Source organism: Gambusia affinis, linkage group LG14 (genome assembly GCF_019740435.1).
Source record: "Gambusia affinis linkage group LG14, SWU_Gaff_1.0, whole genome shotgun sequence".
NCBI lineage: Eukaryota > Metazoa > Chordata > Actinopteri > Cyprinodontiformes > Poeciliidae > Gambusia > Gambusia affinis.
In genome coordinates this window covers 7,520,000-7,545,141 of record NC_057881.1, presented here as the reverse complement: position 1 = coordinate 7,545,141, position 25,142 = coordinate 7,520,000, and the positions used below count along the sequence as shown (strand labels likewise).

General features: G+C 39.1%; 1 protein-coding gene across 2 annotated transcripts in view; it reads right to left on the bottom strand.

Moving 5' to 3' along the window:
• Nucleotides 1-25,142, bottom strand: part of samd12 (sterile alpha motif domain containing 12) — a 114,392-nt gene that overhangs the window by 1,379 nt on the left and 87,871 nt on the right. The gene's annotated exons all lie outside the window — the stretch shown is intronic.

The following is a 25,142-nucleotide window of genomic DNA, read 5'->3' as shown; positions in this document are numbered from 1 at the left end:
AATATTTGTAATATATCTTAAAAATTTAATATTTTAAAAATGATATGAAATATTTTAAAATATCTTAAAAATGGAATACTTAAACATCTTAAATATTTTAAAAAGTTTAATATTTCAAAATACTAAAATATCTCAATATATTAGAAATATTTAAATACTCCTAATATTTAAATATTTTTTAAATATTTCCATATTTTTTTAAATATTTTACATTAAATATTTATGAGCATAAATTTTTATGAAGTTTTCAAAAATTATGAATTTGAATTAATATTTAAGAACTGCATCTTTTGACGGGCCAAAACATAAAGTTATGTGGAAATGTTGGTATTTTAACTTCCAAAATGGGAATAATTCATATAAATAATTACAAAATTACGACGGCGGATTAGGGCCATGCTTTGCATGAAAATTTAAATAAAATTAAAGCTGCGGAGCAGCGTCGTGCGGCCCTCGCAGCAAGCGCCGCTCCGGCTCACTGGCCACCGCGGAGTTCCAGCCGCCGCGAAAGCTCTCGCACCGGCGCCCGCTCGCCGCAGCAGGAGCTGTCACGAACCTTCCCCGCCCGATCGCCCGCCAGACGACACACATGAAAGCGTGCTCGCAGCGCTCCCGACAACTCACAAAAAATCTGGCGAGATCGGTCCATTTACGGCGGAGATATAGCTGATGGATTAACCTAGTGGAGTCAAATTACATTTCAAAACTTTTGAGCTCTTTAAAGGTTACCACAGGTCTTACATTTCAAGTTTGGTTCCAATCGGCTCATCTATGTGTGATTTAAAGACAATCGTATGAATATGGCGAGGGTCTGATATTCGCCATTTGGCCACGCCAACACTGTTCAACCAGCATTGACAGATGTCATCACCTTATCATTTTAAGTGAGTTTGCACTGGATTAAATCCATATGCTCGGGTCTGATATTGCATTTATCAGACCCGAGCGTTAAAAGTCCCGGCATGCCGCCACGCCCACCTGCTCCATCAAAGCCGGTCGGGGCTGGAATCCAAAATACACCAGAAAGTCTTCTGTGTCTGGAAAAACTTTCAAGTTGATTAGGTCAAAGGTGAAAGATAGCGACCGTTCCCAGTAAAACATGACACTTCCTGTTCTCAGGGGGCGTGGCCTGAGTGATGTCATCATTTGACCACAGGTTCTTTTGGGTCAACCCATGATGATCAATCACTGAAAGTTTGGTTCCTCTGAGAGTTTTACTGTAGGAGTTATAAGAGTTTTATGTTTCATGGCGAATAGTCAAAGTTTGACACATAGCCACGCCCACATACTTTGAAGTACGACAATTCCTTTGATAACGTTTCACCTTTCATGCCTCAAGTGTGTGCTGAGCGATTTTGAAGTCTGTATCTGAAAAACTGTAGGAGGAGTTCGATCAAATACAAAGGCTGTAAACATCAAAAATGGGGTCAATTTTGGAACTTTATTCCAAAATGGCCGACTTCCTGTTGGGTTGAGACCATGGCTCCCAGAGACTTTTTAGTACGTCCTGACAAGATACAAATGTGTAAGAAGTTTCATAATTCTAGGTTAAACCATAGCTCGGGGCTGATCATTTTAAATTTTCTAGGGGGCGCTATAGAGAAATTAGGCCACGCCCACCAAATTTTATTATGGATTCCTGTCTTGGGGTGGATAAAGATCCATCCTAGTGAGTTTGGAGAAGTTTGGCCCAAAACTGTGGAATTCAGAGCCAAACGTATGACAGCGGCGTTAGAGGTCACTTCGCCACGCCGCCACGCCCACCTGCTCCATCAAAGCCGGTCGGGGCTGGAATCTTCAATACAGCAACATGTTTCCTGTCTATTAACACAGTTTCATGTTGATTAGGTCAAAGGTGTAATATAGGGACCGTTCCCAGTAAAATATGACACTTCCTGTTCTCAGGGGGCGTGGCCTTAGTGATGTCATCATTTGACCCCAGGGTATTTTAGGTCAACCCATGATGCTCAATCACTGAAAGTTTGGTTCCTCTGAGAGTTTTAGTGTAGGAGTTATAACTGTTTAGAGTTTCGTGGCGAGTTGGTGAACTTTGACCCCTGCTAGCCCCCCTTCAGCATACTCAAAAAGTCACCGTTTTGATAACTTTTAATCGGCCATGCCTTCTGATCAGACTGACCGAGTTTGAAGCCGATCAATCGAAATCCCTAGGAGGAGTTCGATCAAATACGAAGGGTGTAAACGGCAAAAATCGGGTCAAAATGTGACCTTCGATCCAAAATGGCCGACTTCCTGTGATACTTGGACTATGACAATAATTGTAAATTCTGAGCGTCTTGGGGAGCTCTACAACTGTACCAAATTTCAAGTCTCTACGACAAAGTAAGTGAATAGAAAAGGGTCTTTTGAAAATTTCTAGGTGGCGCTGTTGAGCCATTTTTTTTGCGATTTTTGCGACGACCTTAAAATTCAAAATTTTTCACCAGTCTCTATGCTTCCGCCAAGTTTGGTGAGTTTTTGAATATGATAAATCCCCCAAAAAGGCCCCTCTTTTGGGGGGCAGAATAATAAGAAGAAGAAGAATAATTAAAGCTGCGGAGCAGCGTCGTGCGGCCCTCGCAGCAAGCGCCGCTCCGGCTCACTGGCCACCGCGGAGTTCCAGCCGCCGCGAAAGCTCTCGCACCGGCGCCCGCTCGCCGCAGCAGGAGCTGTCACGAACCTTCCCCGCCCGATCGCCCGCCAGACGACACACATGAAAGCGTTCGGCAGCGCTCCCCGACAACTCACAAAATATCTGGCGCAGATCGGTCCATTTACGGCGGAGATATAGCTGATGGATTAACCTAGGGGGCGCAGTGGAGTCAAATTACATTTCAAAACTTTTGAGCTCTTTAAAGGTTACCACAGGTCTTACATTTCAAGTTTGGTTCCAATCGGCTCATCCATGTGTGATTTAAAGACAATCGTATGAATATGGCGAGGGTCTGATATTCGCCATTTGGCCACGCCAACACTGTTCAACCAGCATTGACAGATGTCATCACCTTATCATTTTAAGTGAGTTTGCACTGGATTAAATCCATATGCTCGGGTCTGATATTGTATTTTATCAGACCCGAGCGGCGTTAGAGGTCACTTCGGCATGCCGCCACGCCCACCTGCTCCATCAAAGCCGGTCGGGGCTGGAATCCAAAATACACCAGAAAGTCTTCTGTGTCTGGAAAAACTTTCAAGTTGATTAGGTCAAAGGTGTAAGATAGCGACCGTTCCCAGTAAAACATGACACTTCCTGTTCTCAGGGGGCGTGGCCTGAGTGATGTCATCATTTGACCACAGGGTCTTTTGGGTCAACCCATGATGATCAATCACTGAAAGTTTGGTTCCTCTGAGAGTTTTACTGTAGGAGTTATAAGAGTTTTATGTTTCATGGCGAATAGTCAAAGTTTGACACATAGCCACGCCCACATACTTTGAAGTACGACAATTCCTTTGATAACTTTTCACCTTTCATGCCTCAAGTGTGTGCTGAGCGATTTTGAAGTCTGTATCAGAAAAACTGTAGGAGGAGTTCGATCAAATACAAAGGCTGTAAACATCAAAAATGGGGTCAATTTTGGAACTTTATTCCAAAATGGCCGACTTTCTGTTGGGTTGAGACCATGGATCCAAGAGACTTTTTTGTACATCAGGACAATATACAGATGTGTAAGAAGTTTTGTAATTATAGGTTAAAGCATGGCTTCGGGCCGGTCATTTAAAATTTTCTAGGGGGCGCTATAGAGAAATTAGGCCACGCCCACCAAATTTTATTATGGATTCCTGTCTTGGGGTGGATAAAGATCCATCCTAGTGAGTTTGGAGAAGTTTGCCCCAAAATTGTGGAATTCAGAGCCAAACGAATGACAGCGGCGTTAGAGGTCACTTCGCCACGCCGCCACGCCCACCTGCTCCATCAAAGCCGGTCGGGGCTGGAATCCCTTATACAGCCACATGTTTCCTGTCTGTTAACACAGTTTCATGTTGATTAGTTCAAAGGTGTAATATAGGGACCGTTCCCAGTAAAATATGACACTTCCTGTTCTCAGGGGGCGTGGCCTTAGTGATGTCATCATTTGACCACAGGGTATTTTAGGTCAACCCATGAAGCTCAATCACTGAAAGTTTGGTTCCTCTGAGAGTTTTAGTGTAGGAGTTATAACTGTTTTGAATTTCATGGCAAGTAGGTGAACTTTGACCCCTGCTAACCCCCCTTCAACATACTCAAAAACTCACCGTTTTGATAACTTTGAATCGCCCATGCCTTATGATCAGACTGACTGAGTTTGAAGCCGATCAATCGAAATCCCTAGGAGGAGTTCGATCAAATACAAAGGCTGTAAACGGCAAAAATCGGGTAAAAATCGGACCTTTAATCCAAAATGGCCGACTTCTTGTGATACTTGCACTATGACAATAATTGTAAATTCTGAGCGTCTTGGGGAGCTCTACAACTGTACCAAATTTCAAGTCTCTACGACAAAGTAAGTGAATAGAAAAGGGTCTTTTGAAAATTTCTAGGTGGCGCTGTTGAGCCATTTTTGTTGCGATTTTTGCAACGACCTTAAAATACATAAATTTTAAACAGTCTCTATGCGTCCGCCAAATTTGGTGAGTTTTTGAATATGTTAAAGCCTCCAAAAAGGCAATTCATTTGGGTGGAAGAATAATAAAGAATAATAATAATAATTAAAGCTGCAAGCAGCCTCGTGCGGCCCTCGCAGCAAGCGCTGCTCCGGCTCACTGGCCACCGCGGAGTTCCAGCCGCCGCGGAAGCTCTCGCACCGTTTCTAGAGCCGGCGCCAGCTCGCCGCAGCGGGAGCCGTCGCGAACCTTCCCCGCCCTATCGCCCACCAGAAGACACGTGAATGCGTTCGGCAGCGCTCCCCGACGACTCACAAAAAATCTGGTGCAGATCGGTCCATTTACGGCGGAGATATAGCTGATGGATTCACTTAGGGGGCGCAGTGGAGTCAAATTACATTTTAAAACATTTGAGCTCTTTAAAGGCTACCACATTCATGTGTGGAGTAACAGTGACACCAAGAGGCCTTAAAGGGAATTACTCATATTTTTTTCTAAACAGTGAACTTAAATCAAAATTAACAGAAAACCTGTTGAATTTAGAACATGGATCCAAGAGACTTTTTTGTTCGTCCTGAAAGAATACACATATGTACCAAGTTTCATAATTCTAGGTTAAAGCATGGCTTGGGGCTGATCATTTAAAATTTTCTAGGGGGCGCCATAAATACATCAGGCCACGCCCACCAAATTTTATTATGGATTTCTTTCAGGGGGTGGATAAGGATCCATCCTAGTGAGTTTGGAACAGCTCGGCCCAAAACTGTGGAAATCAGAGCCAAACGAATGACAGCGGCGTTAGAGGTCACTTTGGGACGCCGCCACGCCCACCTGCTCCATCCAAGCCGGTCGGGGCTGGAATCTTCAATACAGCAACATGTTTTCTGTCTATGGAAAAAGTTTCAAGTTGATTAGTTCAAAGGTGTAAGATAGTGACCGTTCCCAGTAAAACATGACACTTCCTGTTCTGAGGGGGCGTGGCCTTAGTGATGTCATCATTTGACCACAGGGTATTTTAGGTCAACCCATGATGATCAATCACTGAAAGTTTGCTTCCTCTGACAGTTTTATTGTAGGAGTTATAAGAGTTTTATGTTTCACGGCAAATAGTCAAAGTTTGACACATAGCCACGCCCACATACTTTGACGTACGAGAATTCCTTTGATAACTTTTCACCTTTGATGCCTCAAGTGTGTGCTGAGCGATTTTGAAGTCTGTATCTGAAAAACTGTAGGAGGAGTTCGATCAAATACGAAGGCTGTAAACATCAAAAATGGGGTCAATTTTGGAACTTCATTCCAAAATGGCCGACTTCCTGTTGGGTTGAGACCATGGCTCCAAGAGACTTTTTTGTACATCAGGACAATATACAGATGTGTAAGAAGTTTCGTAATTATAGGTTATAGCATGGCTTGGGGCTGATCATTTAAAATTTTCTAGGGGGCGCCATAGAGAAATTAAGCCACGCCCATCAAATTTTATTATGGATTCCTGTCGGGGGGTCGATAAAGATCCATCCTAGTGAGTTTGGAGAAGTTTGGCCCAAAACTGTGGAATTCAGAGCCAAACGAATTAGAGGTCACTTCGCCACGCCGCCACGCCCACCTGCGCCATCGAAGCCGGTCGGGGCTGGAATCCAAAATACACCCACATGTCTTCTTTCTCTGGAAAAAGTTTCTAGTTGATTAGTTCAAAGGTGTAAGATAGCGACCGATCAGAGTAAAACATGACACTTCCTGTTCTCAGGGGCGTGGCCTTAGTGATGTCATCATTTGACCACAGGGTATTTTAGGTCAACCCATGATGCTCAATCACTGAAAGTTTGGTTCCTCTGACAGTTTTAGTGTAGGAGTTATAACTGTTTTGAGTTTCGTGGCGAGTCGGTGAACTTTGACCCCTGCTATCCCCCCTTCAGCATGCTCAAAAACTCACCATTTTGATAACTTTGAATCGCCCATGCCTTCTGATCAGACTCACCAAGTTTGAAGCCGATCAATCAAAATCCCTAGGAGGAGTTCGATCAAATACCAATGCTGTAAATGGCCAAAATGGGGTCAAAACGTGACCTTCAATCAAAAATGGCCGACTTCCTGTGATACTTGCAGTATGACATTAATTGTAAATTCTGAGCATCTTGGGGAGCTCTACAACTGTACCAAATTTCAAGTCTCTACGACAAAGTAAGTGAATAGCAAAGGGTCCTTTGAAAATTGCTAGTTGGCGCTGTTGAGCCATTTTTTTTTTGATTTTTGCGTCGACCTTAAAATACGTAAATTTTAAACAGTCTCTATGTGTCTGCCAAATTTGGTGAGTTTTTGAATATGATAAAGCCTCCAAAAAGGCAATTCATTTGGAGGGAAAATAATAATAATAAACAGTACAAAAACAATAGGCCTTCGCAGCGCTTTGCTGCTCGGGCCTAATAATAAGAAACAGTACAGATACAATAGGCCTTCGCAGCGCTTTGCTGCTCGGGCCTAATAAACAGTACAAAAACAATAGGCCTTCGCAGCGCTTTGCTGCTCGGGCCTAATTACAAGAATAAAGTCAGAATTAATTATGAAAAAATTAATAATAAAGTTGTGCGACAAAGTCAAAATATGAGAATATTCTCAACATTACGACTTCATTCTGGTATTATTTTATTTTTAGTCTCATAATATGAATATTCTCATAATTTTATGTCTTCATTCTCATTACTTTGAATTTATTCTAGTAAAGCTAGAACTTTATTATTGCACAACTTTATCCAATTATAAAGATTTTATGTTTTCTTAGTGTGGCTCTAAGAAACATTAATAAGAAACATTTCTAAAAATCAGTTTCTTTCAGTCTGAAACTTTTGAAACTTAATAAAAACTGCAGGTTTGTGTCTGTTTATGGTGAATTTTTGGTTAAAACATGTTTGTTTTTCATTCAGTGGGTAGAAAATCCAGAAAAGTAAGAGTAACAATACTTTATAAAAATATTACTCAAAAGTGAATAATCCTAAAAGTACATTTATTCAAAAAAGTAACCAAACTGAGTAAGAGATCCTGATGACTGAACAATCGGAGGGAGAGGAAAAGCTGCACAGTGAAACCAAACGAAGTGACGCCAACGAGAAAAGAAATTAAGAAGTTGAGATCAAATAGAAAAGAAAAGAGAAAATGGTTAAGATAACAAGCAGTGAGGCACAAAAATGGATCTGGGGGGGAGGACGGGATTAGAAAAATGGAAGTGAGAGCGGGGAGATAAGAGCGACGGGATGAAAGGGAGGGGAAACGGGGGAGGCAAATGAAAAGAGGAGACATAATTATAAAACGGCAAAAGAAAATCAATGCAGAGGAGATGGAGAGCGGCGGCGTGTCCGTCAAACGCTTCGCACACCAACACATGTCGTCGGCACAAAAACACAGGAGCTCTTCAGATGCCGACCGAAGACAACAGGGCTGAGAGACGGTGACATTTAGAGCTCAGCTGAAGCACGTGATGATGAAGATGCATGGCAGGCGGCTGCTCTTATTTCAGGTTTTCGTGAGGACAGAGCCACGCCTGTTTAGAGGAGGACGAGATTCCACTGATGTCTTAATAAGAGCTCCAATCCCACAAGCAGCAAATAAAAGCTAAGTTTCAAAACTATGAGGCCAGTGTGTTCAACTATATAGGTTACTCAGAGTCCCGACGAAAAACAATAAAACCTGATTGTTTTCTTCAGCTCATCTTTTCTCTGCTGATGCTGAGAACACTGCAAAAACACAAAATCTCACCAAGTAGCTTTTAGTGCAAATGTCTTAGTGCAGCTGAAGTAAGACAAAACTTGATAAGTAACTTTTCAGCAAGAAATATGAGCTGGTTTTAAGTTGATATTTCCTTAACATTGATTTTAAAAAAGTGCTAGATTCACTGGCAGATTATTTCACTTACAACATGGGAAAAATGTTTTGTTCCTAAAGTGCTAGATTTGCAGGAAAAATAAGACATTGAAATTGTCAGAAATTTTCTAAAAACAACCAACTGGGAAATTTCTGAAGTTCAAAATGCTGAAAATTTCCTTAAGAAATTTTTTTCCTCAAATTTCTAAGTTTTCAAAAAAATTTCTGAGTTTCTGGCAGAAATTTTTTATTCTTGTTTACAATGGCTCTACACTGCAAAAACACAAAATCATAAGTTTTTTTGGAAAGTTTCTGGTGCAGATATCTTAGTACACTTAATATAAGACAAAACTGAATTACAAGTATCTTTTTAGCAAAAATAGAAGCCTATTTTAAGTAAATAACTCCTTAATATAGACAAAAAAGCTCTAGTTTCACTAGCAGATTATTTAATTTGTAACACAGGAAAAATGTCTTTTTAAAAGTGAAATAATCTACCAATGGTACTTGAACTTTTTTCATCATTATTAGGGAATTATTTACTTAAATCAAGCTCCTATATCTTGCTAAAATGTTACTTATAAGTTAGTTTGTGCACTAAGATATTTGAACTAGGAACGAGACCAAAGACACTTGGTACGGTTTTGTGTTTTTGCAGTGTAGTTGATGAAAATTCAGCCATTTCTTCATCCTCATCATCGACTAACCCTGCGAAGCGTCAACACAGCTCAGCTGAAAAGCATGTAAACACAACGCCAGCCAACACACACCCTCACACACACTCCTGTTTAACTAAATTAGTGCTCGCCGGTGTGGCAGGACCACACACACACACACACACACACACACCCACACACGCACACACGCACACACACACACACACACACACACACGCAGACAGATCGGAGGAGTGAAATTCATAACAGTCGTAGGAGGTCGTGGACAAGCTGTCAGCGTGTTGAGAAGTCTCTTTAAATCCCCTCCTCGCTCTGAGCTCCTCGCAAAAAATAAAAATAAATGAGCGTCTTCATTTCAGCTGCAGCTTGAGTTAACTCACTGCTGTGTTTGAACCAACAAAATGTCGTTTCTGACTGGGATATTTTCTTATTTGACATTGAAAACTCATGCATTAACTGTAACGTTCATGCTCATTCATGGTTTTAAATGCAGCTAACGGCAAAAATAAAGAGATGTTAGTTTTGTTTAGAGGCCGCTAACGCTAAACAAAGATAACATAGCAACAAGAGGTTTTACTATGAAGAAAAATGGTGTTGAATAATCTGCGTGTGAAGGAAATATGTCTAATATTCTTCTGAGCTGAATAGCTAGTTTACTTTTTATGTGAATAGGTGGCAGACGTTATAAATTTACACTTTTTTCTGCTCCTTTATATTCATAATGTTTTTTAGCAGTTACATAAACTACTCATGTTTGTTACTGAATGGTTCAATAATAAATAATAAATTAAAAATGAAATGAAATCTGGGCATAAATGGGATTAACTTTGTGTATTTATTCTAAAAACAAAAGAGGAGCATATTGATGATTATAAAAAGTGTTTGTTTCAGAACAAACATTACAGACTAACAAAAAGAGGTTTTTATCTACAAAATAAATATCTGGATACGAGAATGAATAAGAGCAACCGTAATAAAATAAAAACTATTTGAGCCTTTGTGTATAATTTATTCCAGTTATTAAAAGCCCAAAATCGATTTGATTTTCAGACCCATAAATTTATGTAAACATCTGACTTCACATTTAACCTGTTTTATTACCAAACAAACCTTTTCTCCTTCATCCTCTCAACACCACTAGTTTAAAGTTTTTACATGCAACTTTGGTTTTCAGACGATCAGAGAAAAAAAATTAAAAGTAAAGCTCTTTGCACCTTGCATGTTTGAGTCGCAGCTGCTCCAGCTGTCAAGGACATAAAAAAAGGGCAGAGCGCTCTGCCAATCTGTTCCTACTCATAATAACTATAATCTGCCCAACTGAAATTAAGCAGACCAGCGTGTGGAAGCTTCTCTGGCCTAATTATGATGTGTGTGTTTGCCACTAGCAGAATCTGACAGAAAAATTACAATCCTGCTTCTGTTGTGTGCGATCGAGGAAGCTCTGGTTATTAAACAAAGACATTATAAAGCACACATTTACGTCTGGGAGGGAGAGGAAGGTGACAGGTGGAGGTGTTGATCTGTTATCAATTCCCCGTGTCACACACACACACACACACACACACACACACACACACACACACACACACACACACACACACACACACACACACACACACACACACACACACACACACACACACACACACACAAACACCAGATTTCCTCCTCTATTTTCCAACAACTCGTTTTTTTTCCCTTCTTCCTCCTACCAGCCGTCACTCGAGGTTTCAGCTTCATGCATTTGTAATCAGGGATTTCTCGGCTTAATCAAAGCACACCTTGGCGTGCAGCTACACCTGTCACCGCTCTGCTGGGCTGGAAATCACTCTGTGCGAGATTTTCCTTGATTTCTTTAAATCTTGTAATCAAAAACTAAAACTTTTGAGTGGTTTGGATCAATATTAATCTTGCAAAAGACTTTTCCGCCGTCCATTTTTTCCTAATTGTTCTACTTTCTTAAACGCAACACTCACGTGTCAAACTCGAGGCCCGTGGGCCAAATCCGGCCCGCCACATCTTTTTATGTGACTGTAGTATCTAGACCAAACACTGTGTGCTTATATATTATGGTATCAATCAAATCAATTGAGTTTTTATCCATTTACTGCCAAATTATATCAATCAGTCCCTCCAGTTTCTTGAGAATTATCAGAAATTCACGCAAAATCAACAAATCCCCCAATTTTTTTCACTAATTGGTGATTATTGAAAATTGTCAAAAACTTTCTAACTTGTACTAAACAGCTGCTTCAGTCTTAATTAATGTCAGATTATAGTCCATGATCTATAGAGTGAGTAATGAAAAGTCGCATTTACAGTCATAAATAAGCGTAAATATTTCCAAATTAGTACGATAAACACTTTGATTTTTATTGCAAAAAACCCCAGAAAGAATCCTGGAGGAACTGAAAATACATTCGTTATTATTTAATTTTAAGAATTAATTGATATTTTAACAGTTTGTGAATAGGTTTTATCAATACATTCTGGCAGAACCGGCCCTTTAAGAGCATTCAGGGCCTTGATTTGACCCAAAAGGAAAATGAGTTTGACACCCTGTTCTATACACCATCAGTGTTTGACACAAAGAATAAAAAAATCAGATAAATGGAGACAATTTTTAGTCTGTATTCATCTTCTTCTCACAAATAATATATTGATTTATTATTATTGACATTATTATTATTATTATTATTATTATTATTATTATTATTATTATTATTATTATTATTATTATCTCTCCACACTAATACAATTCAGATCACATCATTGTTTACACACTCACACAGTTAATAATATTCACTAATTAATACAAAATGTTTGATTTTTTGTTTGCTTGTATTGGGTTTTTAAAAGATTTTTAAGAAATCAGCAAAGAAAAACTGACAATAAAACAGAAAAAGTGCTGATCAGGACCATTATAAAACTTCACAATAATGGCTGCCTGGAAAGAGAAGCATTAAAACTTTTTACAGCTCTGCAGCTGCACCGATTCTGTCCCTCCAGTACCAATTATATACTGCACCAATTCTCCAGCAGACTTCTGCACAAACTATCAAAAACACATAAATGGGGTTTTTATTTGCAAAAACAGCAGTATAGCACGCCGTTTACTGCCACGTCTGTGGAAATGTGTATTAAAGTGAGTCTATAAAAGTGAAAAAAAAGAGAGAATTGTCTTTAAAAGCGTTTTAAAATTCTGGAAAGATTAAAGTTTTCAGAAGAATCTGAATTTGTTTGCTATTTTCTTTAAGTTGTTCAGTAAAAACACATTTCTGATCCCTCTTACTTTAGGAGCAGAAGCAACTATTTAAGTTTATTATCCTTTTAAGGCAGATACAATTATAAGTTTATATGAGCAAATAAAACCACTGATTCAATCTGTATCTGTTTTTTAAAATGTAAAATGTCAATATTACCAAATTAAATATGAACCAGTACACACAGACTTAAAGCTTAAAACGATTAAAAAAGACAACTTTACTGTGATCTTCTCTGTTATCTGCTTAAAGTATTGCTCTCTCTCACTCTCCTCCAGCCTGAATATGTAACAGGCGTATTTTAACATGTCATGAATATTTGTTTTAAAAATATTGTCCTCTCTGTACTTCGCCAAGTTGATTTTAAATATCTAATTTATGACTAAAACAGCTGACTTTGTGTTGTCCTACAGCCAGGTTGGAGTTTAAAAAGGTGATTTATTTGTTTTCAGAAGTTAATTCTGGAAAATTAATTTTCCTTAAGCTCTTTGGTGCCTTTGCTAACAGTTTTGTTAATTCACATCTGTACAATGGCTGCTAGAAAACACAAGTGTTTTGTTGTTGACTTACCATTCAGAAACCACTTACTGAATTCTTGTTGGTTGTGCAGGAGGCTCTACTTCTGCTTTTCAAAGACATGTGGTTGTATAATTGCACATTTGTTTGCAGACATTTTCACATGTGAGTGTAAATGTTGAGTTGGGGGCGTGGCCAGCAGCTCAGATAGATTTAAAGTGACAAGACGCTTTAAAGCATCTCATCCTGGAAGTATTTTAAAATAGGCAGAACTGATTAAACTAAAATATCATTAATCTCAAAAGTTAGACAACATGTTTTCTGCATCCTAACCTCTTCAATGAAGCATTCTAGGTCACCTACATTCTATCAAAGGAGTTTGAGAAAAATAATTCATGGTTTTATTACATCTGGCTTAGATTATAGTAATGCTTTTTATGTCTGACTCGATAAATTGTCTGTTCAGCAGCTGCACACGATGCTGCAACTCGCCTTCTGACAAGAACCCAATGCTATGATCAGATTACACCAGCGCTGGCGTCTCCGTACCGACTTCCTGTTCCAGTCAGGGTCCAGTTCAAGATACTGCTGCTGTTAGGAGTCCATCATGTCTGTCTGAACCGGTCCACCTCTACAGGTCAACGAGTGCAGCTGTATTACGTTTGGTGCTTGTTTTTAACTGAAAACTAATGTCAAACGCTATAAACGTTTACATATGAAGGTATTTGTCTTTGCTGCTGTCAATATTCAGTTAAAAATGGCAACAAATGCATATCAGTGTTTTATATGAAATGTTAAGTAATAATTAAGTTAAATTCATGTGGGCAATGTTAATTTATTAGGTTAAAAACATTCAAATGTAAGGAGGAACTTATCTTTTGCTCCACATGTCATGTTGTTCCCTATGGGGAAACATTAACTGGCCCATTTAGAGCCTGGCTACAAGTCAACAATATTCCTATATAATTAATGCAGCCAGTGAGGCACAGTTTATTTTATTTGACTTTTATTTATGTAAATCCTCCATATTTTAAGTTTGCGTTTCCTTTCTTAGTTCTGATGACATTTTGGGGACATTATTGACAGACAATAAATGTTTGTTGAAATCCAAGAACAATGTTGAGCTTCAACTGAACTCAAGGGGAGTAACATATCTTATTTACAAAGTTCATTAAGGACAAGATGTTCTCCTCTCTCCTTTTTCTGATTAGATTAAACAACGAGTATTTCAAGTATGGCTGTGATGATTCCTTGAAAGATTTATAATGCTTGATTATTAAAACTCTTCACACTCAAAGGTTTGTTAAATTATGCGTGCCGTGTTGCGGCTGGGTGTGTATCTGTGTTCTCCCTACGAGTTGCTGCTAAGTGCTAGCAGCATAAAGTAAAATTTTTAAGTTTGTTCCGACAGTATTTAATTTAATAATGTCCGGCATTTTATTGCTTTTTGGGGGACCAAGCAGGATCCAAATGACTGACGCGAAGCCTGGAGCATAACAGCCTTCCTTGTCCCGGTGGCTGGTTCAGATTGAACGACGGGGAAGTGCGCGGCGGGTGCATGTATACAGGTGAGCGAACAGACTGAGCACTGCGAGCGGCTGCTCTGTTGATGCTTACCAGAAGCTTTATGGACAAACTGAAAAATAAATTTAATATCTCAATAAATCTAAGGTGGAGCGCATTGTGACGGTACAAACCTGGTGGATGTTTATCTGTTTATTTAAGCCTCCACATTATTCTTCCTGGGTTCCATATCAGACATTACTATAAGAATATTTTACAAAGATTCATAAAAAGACATAAACAAGATTAAATTAAACACAAAATTCAATTCAACTGCTTCAATAACTCACAAAGATTACAAAAACAACCCTTACCAACACAAACTATTTCAACCATATCAGAACTTAAAATGAACTGAAAAGTAAGTGCAGCAAACAATAACTATAGATGTAAATTTAAACATTCAATCAAGTCAATATTAATTAAGTCACTAACATGGACACACAAGCTATAATAAATAGCTGGATAAAGTGAGAGTTCATGCAATAAACTGATAAAAACAAAAAACTGGAGAAAATATATTTTTAATAAGTGTCCCTGTGAGTCTGCTGCTTTATTATTAAACTGAATATAATTTCAGATTATTTGTAATTTTTGTCCAGGTTAATTTAAAAAGTGAGCTGTTATTGTTAGATAAATATGATAGATATTGTTAGATAATACACAAATATGAAAAATTGGGCCGATGTTGATATCAGATATTAACATTGCTGTTATTTCAGTACCAATAATTTATCAATTTTTTTTATTCAACCACTCGATTAATTACAACAATGAAAACCAAAACAGTTCAGTATTTGTGTCAGGTTGTGTTTGTTTTCCCCGCTCTGTTCCTGTGAATACGCCGACACGTGCACAACCCACACCTCCATGTTTGCAGAGTCCTCTCGCTGCTCAGCAGGGGACACTCGGATTCAGCTCCACATTTTTTGTATTATTTATCCTCGTGTTTCATCTACGCAGCAAATCTCTCCTGACGTAAATCTGTCAGGGCCTCCAGGGCTTAAAGACGGCAACGTGGCGGCACAGAAAGTGGAACGGCAAAAAAAAAGCCTCCTCGGTTGTGTCACAACAAGCGAGCTGACATGCATGCTTCTGAATATGCGGCTGCAGAAACCTGAGGATGACTCATGTAGCCGCAGCTTCTGCAGAAACACAGATTCGCCCGGTTCTGTTGTGACGGTGTAACTGGTGTGAACTCTTACAAACATCTCGCTAACGGAGGTTTAAACATATCTAAGGTCACAAAAAAACCAAATGAGGGAACGCCGCAAACTGCAATCCTCTACTGGGACCTTTACAGCTGAAACATTATGTGAAATTAATGCAGGATTGCAGTAAATAAAACAAAAACGACAAAGATATCAGGATAAAAGCAGATATTTATCACTTTGACTGACAATAAATCAAACTAAGATGTTTCTGTTTGAGATCAGCTATGATTACCACAATTATTTGCTAAATGTCAAAAATAATGAGACATATTTTTAAAAATGATTATTATCATCATGTGTGTCATATTATAGACAAAATGGACGTCCAGTTATCACAACGTTCAGAACAAGATTAATGTGTTTTTACTAAGCAAATAAACATAATTTAGGCAATCTGAAGAGATTTAATGTCACAGTGGAGAGTTGTGTGTGTTAATTTTTATTTAGCAAAGTATCTGGACTCAACTGTCCGTGTACGATTCTACTTTCTTCATGGGTTTGGTGACAAAGAAAAAGCATTTGAATATATCTGTATATTTTGTACAATGTCACAACTTCTCAACACCTATATAAAACTGTTTGTTTCAAAGCTGCTTGAAAGTTTTCATTTCCTAAATTGGAGTTAATTAACTTAATTAGGCCTTTGGGGACTCCATAATGATCCTTCATTTGCTTCAGCTGTGAGGCACAAATAAATCCCATCGAGATTTTAAATGCGAGTTACAATAAAACCAAAGGAGCTTCCACTAAGACCGAGAGATGATTGTTTCATCACGCCTGAAAGACCTTGAGTGCATGGAGATTTAAAACAAAGAACGTAATAAAACCACTGGAAGACAGTCCAAAGTTTCATCAAGAGCCCTTAGCTATTTAAAACAAACAAGAAAAACCTCTGTGACTGCAAGACATCTGCAGGCTAACAGATAAAAGTCTGAACGGGCGATTCAGAAGAGAATCATCAAAAGTTAACGAGTCAGGAAGAATGGAGATGGAAAAACAGTTTCATGAGTCAGAATGAAACCAAAGAAGCTGTTTGGACAGTTTGGTCACCAGAAGGAGAGCAGTGATCAGAGAGGCCAGGGTGAATATGGAGGAGCTGCAGAGATCCGCAGCTCATGTGTCAAAAATGGGTCCGACGCTTTAAGTTGGTCACTTTGAAGTCAGATGTTTGACATTTTGCTCTCGACGCGTGTTGGGATGATCGTTGTTCAATGATAGGTGAAATTGACATAATGATTAAAACATTAATAATTAATGGTTTAATCATTATGTCTATATCATTATGTCATTATGTCATTATGTCTGAGTGTCTAGGTTTTATTTACTGAAATCATTTACTGGCCGCTGACGAGGGTCGCTATCGGTGCCTGAATCGACCAACTACAGGTCACTACGTCACATAGCAGAGTCTCTCTGATTGGTTGACCTTCTGCGTCAAGCGGTGAAAGTTCAGATTTTCCAGCTCCAGCGTCAAACGCTTCGGCTGTGTTGGACACGCTTGATGTGTTGAACGGACAAAACCTGTTGTGTTTGGTGTGAACGCAGCATTAGATATTAGAAACCATGCACAGGGACGTCTACCAGGAACGTCTCAAGCTTGTAGAGGACACAGGAAGTGAGGAAGAAATTCTCTGGTTCACTGCTACAAACATATTAGTTCAAATGCAAAACTAGCTGTGATTCTATTACAAATATTTGCAAAACTTTATCAGTATCAGCGCCATTATTCTCCAACTACTTCCTGTTGTCGTCTTCGTCTTCTCCGGCAGTTGTGACGTCTAGTTATTAGCATCAAACTTGCGTGATGGAAGAAAAAAAGTGTTCCCATTGCAGTTTAGCAAAATACACAAACTTTGATACAACCAAAAAGCTCCACCGCATCTTAGAAGAAACTTATCAAAAAACAGCTTTTGAAATTAGAGTTTTTCCATAAGGATTTGGAAATTTTATCTCAAAATTAGCAACCGTCTCCCCAAACACAACATGGTCTAAATGACCTGACAACTGAGCGTTTCCGACTCACAAAGACTACAGACTGTTACTGCAGAAAATGGCAATTCTGCGAATGGATGTGAATACCAACATTTTTCAGAAATTTTAAAAAGGTAAATATTTTTTCTTCAGCTCATAATTATGCGCTACTATCATAAAAACACCACTACACTGTAGTGAAGTTTGTCACGGCAGTGTGAGGAAATGCACTGCATCAGTTTTCAAAGCCTCGTACTTGTTCTGTAGAGCCGGTGAACACCAAACCAGTGAGACGGAGTGGAGAGGTTGGGTACAGTCATTAACCTTGTAAAACCTCAGCCAGCCCCTGTGATTAACGACACCCCATTACCTGCTATTAAACAGCACCAGAGGAGGGTCTTTTCTCACAAACCCAAACAACGTAATAGAGCTTCAGAGAAACTCTTCACTGTATTCTCCCACAAAGACAAGAAAGCATAAAAAATAGACAGAGCTGAAAAAGACTAGCTGGCATGTTGAGGAATGACCCGGTGTGGCCTGATATCCTCTGACTGCGGCCACATGCATGTTTCTCCTCCCTGTCTTGTTCAAAGCTCTGTGATTGTTTATTACAATAGAAGTTGGTGGATTCCCCACAGCGGGCGCAGTGATAAGGAAAATACTCTCGGCACAGAAAAGAGGCTTTTACCATATAAAAAGGCACAGGGAGAAAAGACAGAGGGGGAAAAGGAGACGAAGAAACGCATGAAGTGAGGGAAGATGGAGGCGCGGGGATGTGGGGAGGGAAGCAGGGCCGTGTGGCAGGCAGGAGGGGAAGATAAAGGCAGAGCTGTATTCCCTGATGTGGCTTCTGTGCTCTTCGCAGCTCCTGCTCCAAGGATTACTGCATTTACACTTCAGCTTAAAAATAGCCCCCGTGATAATTTATTTAGCTGGAGCTCACCATCCTGCATTGTGTTTCAGGAGAATGGCTTTTCCCTCAGCCTGGATCTCTTTCACATACTTTCTTTTCTATGTATTTCTTTTCTTACTTTGTATTTCTGCAGATATATTCCTGTTCACTGCACAAAAGCTGCACCCGGCAATAATTTTCGCGATGCAGGGAAGCTGGTTTCGTGTACCTCTGATACGGTTTGACTCATTGTGCTGAATTAATGGAATCGAAGGGTGCATTCACACCAGCCCTGTTTAATCCACTTTAATAAAACTCTGGTTCGTTTGGGGAGATGTGAATGTAGACCAAAAAAGAAAACTGTTTCTTCCAAAGACTTAAATTAAACTTAATTTAAGTGAACCTGGCGCGGTTTGAATGTGCATGTGTCGCTCCAAAAGCAGGAAGTGGACTACGGCGCAGTGCATTCTGGGTAAATTCAACCAAAACAAACGCGTGTTCCTAGCACTAGCAGGAGAAATGACTCAAAGCCTTTTACCAAAGACAAAAGAGAAATCCTACAAATCTAAAACCTCACTCCATTTTCGTTTACATTTCATGAAGACAAAATGAAAAAAACTCCTGTCTTCTTCAAAGGTTTTCATGTTGCTTCCTTCAGAGGTTCTTGGCGCAGCGCCACCACAGGCAAGGAGGGGATCAGGGTTTTCAATTTGCCAGGAATGATTGAAATCATCTTTAAGCAGCATTCCTGACTTCTTGTTGGTAGAGGGAATATCTGTCGACGTCACGTTGTGTCAGCATGTCTGCTTCAGAAAGCAGGAAAGAAAACATTATTCTAACAACAAACTATTTACAATCAAGTTAATAAAATAATTTATGACTTGCAGCCAACGCAGATCACCTCTCTTCGCCTGGCGCAAATCCCTCATGAAGCTATGCAGAGTCTGCATCTGTTAAAGGTTTTATTTTTAGCACGTCGTCTCTGTACCTCACATCGTCTCCTGTTCAACCTGCTGCATTTTTAATTTAGATTATTTAGTTTACCACCTGCCTTGATGGATGCAGCTACATCTTCATTTTCCCTCTACTTCTAATGAAGCTAAGAAGAAATGATTTTATTTTCCTTTGCGCGCTAAATAGGAAAACATACACCGCTTTCCGGTGCCCTTGTTGCTCACCACATACATGTTTGTCTTATCTAGACAGACTCGAACATGTCTCACTAAGACCTGAAGCTCTTACCAGGAACAATTTGCTTGTTAGTAATGTCCAACTCTTCTGCATTTAATGCATCATTGAGACGCTTCTCATTCAATAATGTCAATTTGGTAGAATTACTTATTTTATCATGCTGTGATAAACAAATGTAGTACGCTAACAACATGCTAGCTAATGTTAAAACAGCAAGATTAATACAGGTAACCATGGTAACTAGTGGGCATTTAGAGGCCGACTTGGCTCTTTCTGCAGTTCATCTGCTGTGTTTACAAACAAATAATCTCTCTACGGGTCAAGTGATGACCCCAACACCAAATATTACTGTTCGTCTTTCAAACGTTCTGTTTGCACATTTAAAAAGGAAAATACAGCCTCAAGCTGCTCCTCTGATTGGTTGTTGTTCCCAACAATAAGGGAGACCAAAGCATCTATTTTATAAATCTTCAGGGAGCAGAGACAGACTGACGAAGAGTGCAATTCAAGGGAATCATCTCTTTCCATGTTCCAGGAAGTCTTGGTTTCCCCAGAAATGTGATGACTCGACAGGAGGTTCAGATGATGGTAAATGTTTTTCACAATTAAAACGAGCATCACTCAGCGTTTTCCATCCTCTGCTTCCCCGTCTGTGACTCACAACTGACCAACAATCCCTCAGAGTCGTATTAGTGATGATGACCTCACCTCATGGTGGCTCAACATGCACGTACGTCCCTGTATGAGCCTGTATGAGGTCCAGGGTTGCCAGATTTGGCTGACAGTTTCCAGCCCAAAAACAGCGTAAAACCTGCTAAACTCCCCACAAAAAACAATCCAAATCTCAACCTCTAATGAATTACATGTTGCTAGCACCAGATACAGTCATATATATATATGAGACTTGATTTTTTTTTTTTAAAAGGACATCCTTGTCCTTTTAAATCATGATGTCATTTTACATTATTACTACATAATAACACCTGGTTAACCAGTGGCTAATTATTGATGCTGTTTGACAGAGTCTAGAGATTTCAAAATAAAACCAATTAATAAAAGAGCAATAACAATGCATTTTATTAAAGGTTTTGTTCTTTTCTGTCAAACAACTATTTTTGAAATAAGTTCCCTCCGAAACAGTTTGAAAATCAGCCAAACACTGTTTAATTTTCCCCAGCTAAAGGTGTTCAAATGCAACCCAGTTGGGTTGAAACCCAACAAATCTGGCAACACTGCTGAAGTCTTATCTGGCTGCTTGTCTCTTCCAGAATTGTGCTTATTTTTAAGAGTTTTAACATTGTAATTTTCCATGACTTTTGGAACTACAGGGGCCTGTACAGACTTCTCTACCAAAAAAAGGCATTACTTCCCGAGAAGTAGATTTTTTTAAGTAGCATGTTAGCTTGAGCAGATAGCAACTGTAGTTTCCAAACAGCTTAGCAAGAAAAACAAATTTACCACTAATTCTTGCATTACTTTACCAATAATTAATAGAATTAATTACTTTTACAAATTGTGCCTTATTTTTACACAAAAGGACAGAAGGAGATTTCTTAGAGTAGTGTGTTAGCTTGAGCAGCTAGCAAGTGCAGCTTAGCAAGAAAACCAAATTTTATCCCTGATTCTTCCACTGGTTTTTCCACTAATAACTTTACCAGCAAGTAATTTAATTTATTTATGACTATTTCTTGTATTACTTCAAGAACACTAGAGCCAATAAAATCTTAAAGTAGAACTGTCTTGTATGTGGCTTTCCTAAATAAATGACTGAAAATACGTTTGGTCTCCTTTTCAGTTGCCTTTTAATCTGAGTCACAGATTCGTTTTGTTGCTGAAGGCACCATTTGTACTGATGGCATCATTATCCTTTTTCACTCAGTCACAACTTACAGAAACAGCCTTCAGCAAATAAACACACACTGAGCAGCAGCACTCTGTTCTCCCCACAATCCAGTCAGTTCAAGAAAATTATCTTAAAAAGTGATGAAGCTCTCTCTTTTCTTTTTGTTTTTTTTTGTTTGTTTTGTTTTAGGGAGATGCTGGATATCTTCTGCTGATATGAAAAGCACAACAAAGTGTTCGTTCCTCTTCGCTGCATTGCAAATCACAATGACGGAATTAATGTATTTTCTTACCCACTGAAAACTTTTGGTATCACTTTAATTCTCCTTAAGTGGATGTGGGATTTCCAGTTTAAACTAATTTGATTGTCTGTTAATTAAATAAGAAATCAATTGGAAAAACAATTAGATCTTGTGGTGCATTTGAGTCAGCAGGAGAACAGAAATACTCATGAATGTCCATACAATATTTGTAATGAGTTAGTTTCCTGGCTAGGAAATGTATTATAATCACACAGCAATTTAATCAATAAAATATTGATTTTAGCTGTTTTCTAAACCTTATTTCTTTTTCAGGCTCGTTGCCATAATGTGTCTCTGCTGGGTTTAATAGAAGGAGAAAAAATACTTAAAAAATAAAATAACAATAAAAGAATATCAACAAACTACCGTACAGTCACTGAATACGAGCCAAACACAAAATTAAAAATATTTTTCCAGTTCCCATCAATAGAGAACATCAGAAGGTAAAGAACACATAAATAACACAAGAATAATGAAAAAAAAATTCTAGAAGCATATTTGATTTTTACACAACTTTTGTTTTCATCACATTCTCTTACTCCCACTGTAATATTTGCTCAAGAAAAAGTTAATTTCACAGAGAAATTGGTACATGTAGCTTTATATATTCATAAACATTTAAGTAATTAAATGTACAGGCACTTAAATTAAAAAAAGAATATAAGAATATGTAACAATCAGGAAGTTGGTAAATTAGTGAACTAAAAATATTTCAATAAAATATACTATTAAAATAAATGTATATATATATATATATATATATATATATATATATATATATATATATATATATATATATATATATATATATATATATATATATATACCTCCAGTCCTCCCCTCCAGTCACCTCACATGGATCTCCAGTCCCTCCAGTCCCTCCAGTCCCTCCAGTCCCTCCGGTTCCCTCTGGTCCCTCTGCTGTGGAGCAAACCACCTGAATACGTTATGTTCTCTGGCCTCTCCCGCTGACTCTGCAGCATCAAACGTATATTTACCAGCTGGGTTTCTGAATGTGAACAACGTTCCCCCTGTGGGTCCGAACTGAACCTGCCACAGCGCCGCGCCGTCACCTGAGCTAAACACCTTTACCTCACAGTTGAATCTGCACGCCACCGCAGCTGTGTTAACGCATACATTATTAGTTTCGGGGCGTGTCGGTCCCGGCGGGCACGACGGGGCATCTGCAAGCAATGATGTGGGAATATGATGAATAATAATCATAATTTTAAGTTCAGATCCGAAGGGGGAAACTGGTAAAGAAATTCCTGCAGGCGATAAACTGTTTTCCTTTAGTTGCATACATTCACACCTGCTGCTGCAGAAAGGTGCTGTGCTCCAGCATGCTCTGCTCTATGCCAAGATTAGAAGTACATTTCACCTCAACATGGATCTGGAGAGCAGCACATCTCCTACCTGTAGGAGTGTAATGGGTCTGGGTCAGCAGACAGTGGGTAAGCAGAGGGAGGTTAATGTGGAGCAGGAAGCGTCTCTGCTCCACTGCCGCCAAGCATCAGCGCTGCTTTTGTTGTGTTAGACACAGCTGGGTAACGGTGGCTGCAAATACCAATTTAGATACACACACGCTAGATGGGATTAGATGCTTCAGCCAGGAGTGAGTGCAGCTGTGGATCCAGGAGGACACTGGTGTCTCTTCCAGTGGTTTACAGCAGCCTTTAGGCTACGTTAGCTCAAACTGCGACGCCACAGCTAGCTGACCAAAGGATGGTGTTTAAAAATAACGATGGATAAATGGCTTAAACCGAGTCGCTCAAAATAAAAACCGATGATGTCGTTGGAAAGAAAACAAGGCCAGGATTAATGACCAGAGGAAGTCAGTTTACACCTGCTGATGAACGAATCGATTCTTTTGAACGGCTCTGTTGATGAGAACCGTTCTTTGCTCAGACGTCAACAACTATTGTTATTCAATTAAAACTGATTAAATTGCATTAATTAAATACAGTAGATAAATACTATTGATAGAAATGGGTGGATAATTTTATATTAAATAGTAAAAAAAGAGAATTTTTGTTTTTGGCAAAGCAAAGCAAATCTATTTTTTTTATTATTGTGCTTCTAAATTACAAATATAAGCACAACACTTGGTCGTAAAGAACAACTCCTATTTTGATTTTAGAATCTTAAAATAACTCAACATGCCCCGAGTTGACGTGTTCATGACCTGTTATATCTACCAAACAGCATGGATGAACAAAACAACAACAATTAGTGCATTAAGCAACTAATATTTTCATTTCAGGTTTAACATGTTGTGTTATTGGGGGGCAATTTCAAGTTAGGTGGTTGGTGAAACTGTTCCTGTTCCTCTGGATCTTTAACCAAAAGAAACAAGTTATCTTTCAGCAGAAGTCTAAGTCAAGGCTTAACCTCCAAGTGTTTCAGTGAAAAATCAAATCACTTTATATTTTTATTGGTTCATCAGGACCTTCAATCAGTCAACAGCACTCTTGTTCTAACATAAAAAAATTTGTATAAACTGTTTACATGACTGGAAAAGTCGTCCCACAATGAAGTTATTATGCTAAATTGTGTTATAAAAGAACGTTAGTAAGACTTGTGCCTTTATGTAGATGATATGTAACCTGACATAACAAAAAAGACACATTTGACCTTTAATTGCATCGACTTCAAGCAGAGCTTTAAAAAAGAGGCGGCAAAACTTGTCTTCTGCAGATGAAAGCAGAGCAGATCAGTGGAGAGCACATTAAGCGTTACACAAGTACGCCGTTAAGAGGGGGAACTTGGTGTGCTGCAGAATAATTCTCCTGCATTAACGCCAGGCATGGAACGAGGTGGTATCATCTATTCACAGGGCAGAAGCCGCATGTTTTATGGAAATGCATCTGCGGTGGAGCTGGAAGGTGGGATCCGCCTGGCGACCGACCGCGTTTGATTTAGGGAGGAAACCAGTTTATCTGGGAAGTGAAAGTGGAGAGAGGGAACATTTGCACAAATGATGACTAATTGCCAGAGTCTTGTTCCCACACGCCCCGCAAATAAATGTGTCACCTGTTTTTACCGCCTACTTGACAGTGAGTAATCGCACAGTGAGAGACATCTGCCGCGATACAAGATGGCGTCTCACCGCCAGCCCAGCCAACGTGAGCGCCCAACGAGGAAGTTACTGCAAAATTAAACCTGACCTCTGTTGTGGAAAAAACTATTTTACCAAGCACTGTCAGGTGAAATCACTCAATCAGGTTTATTCATATATTGTGCACAATACAGAGAGCTTGTATGACAAGCAATAATGA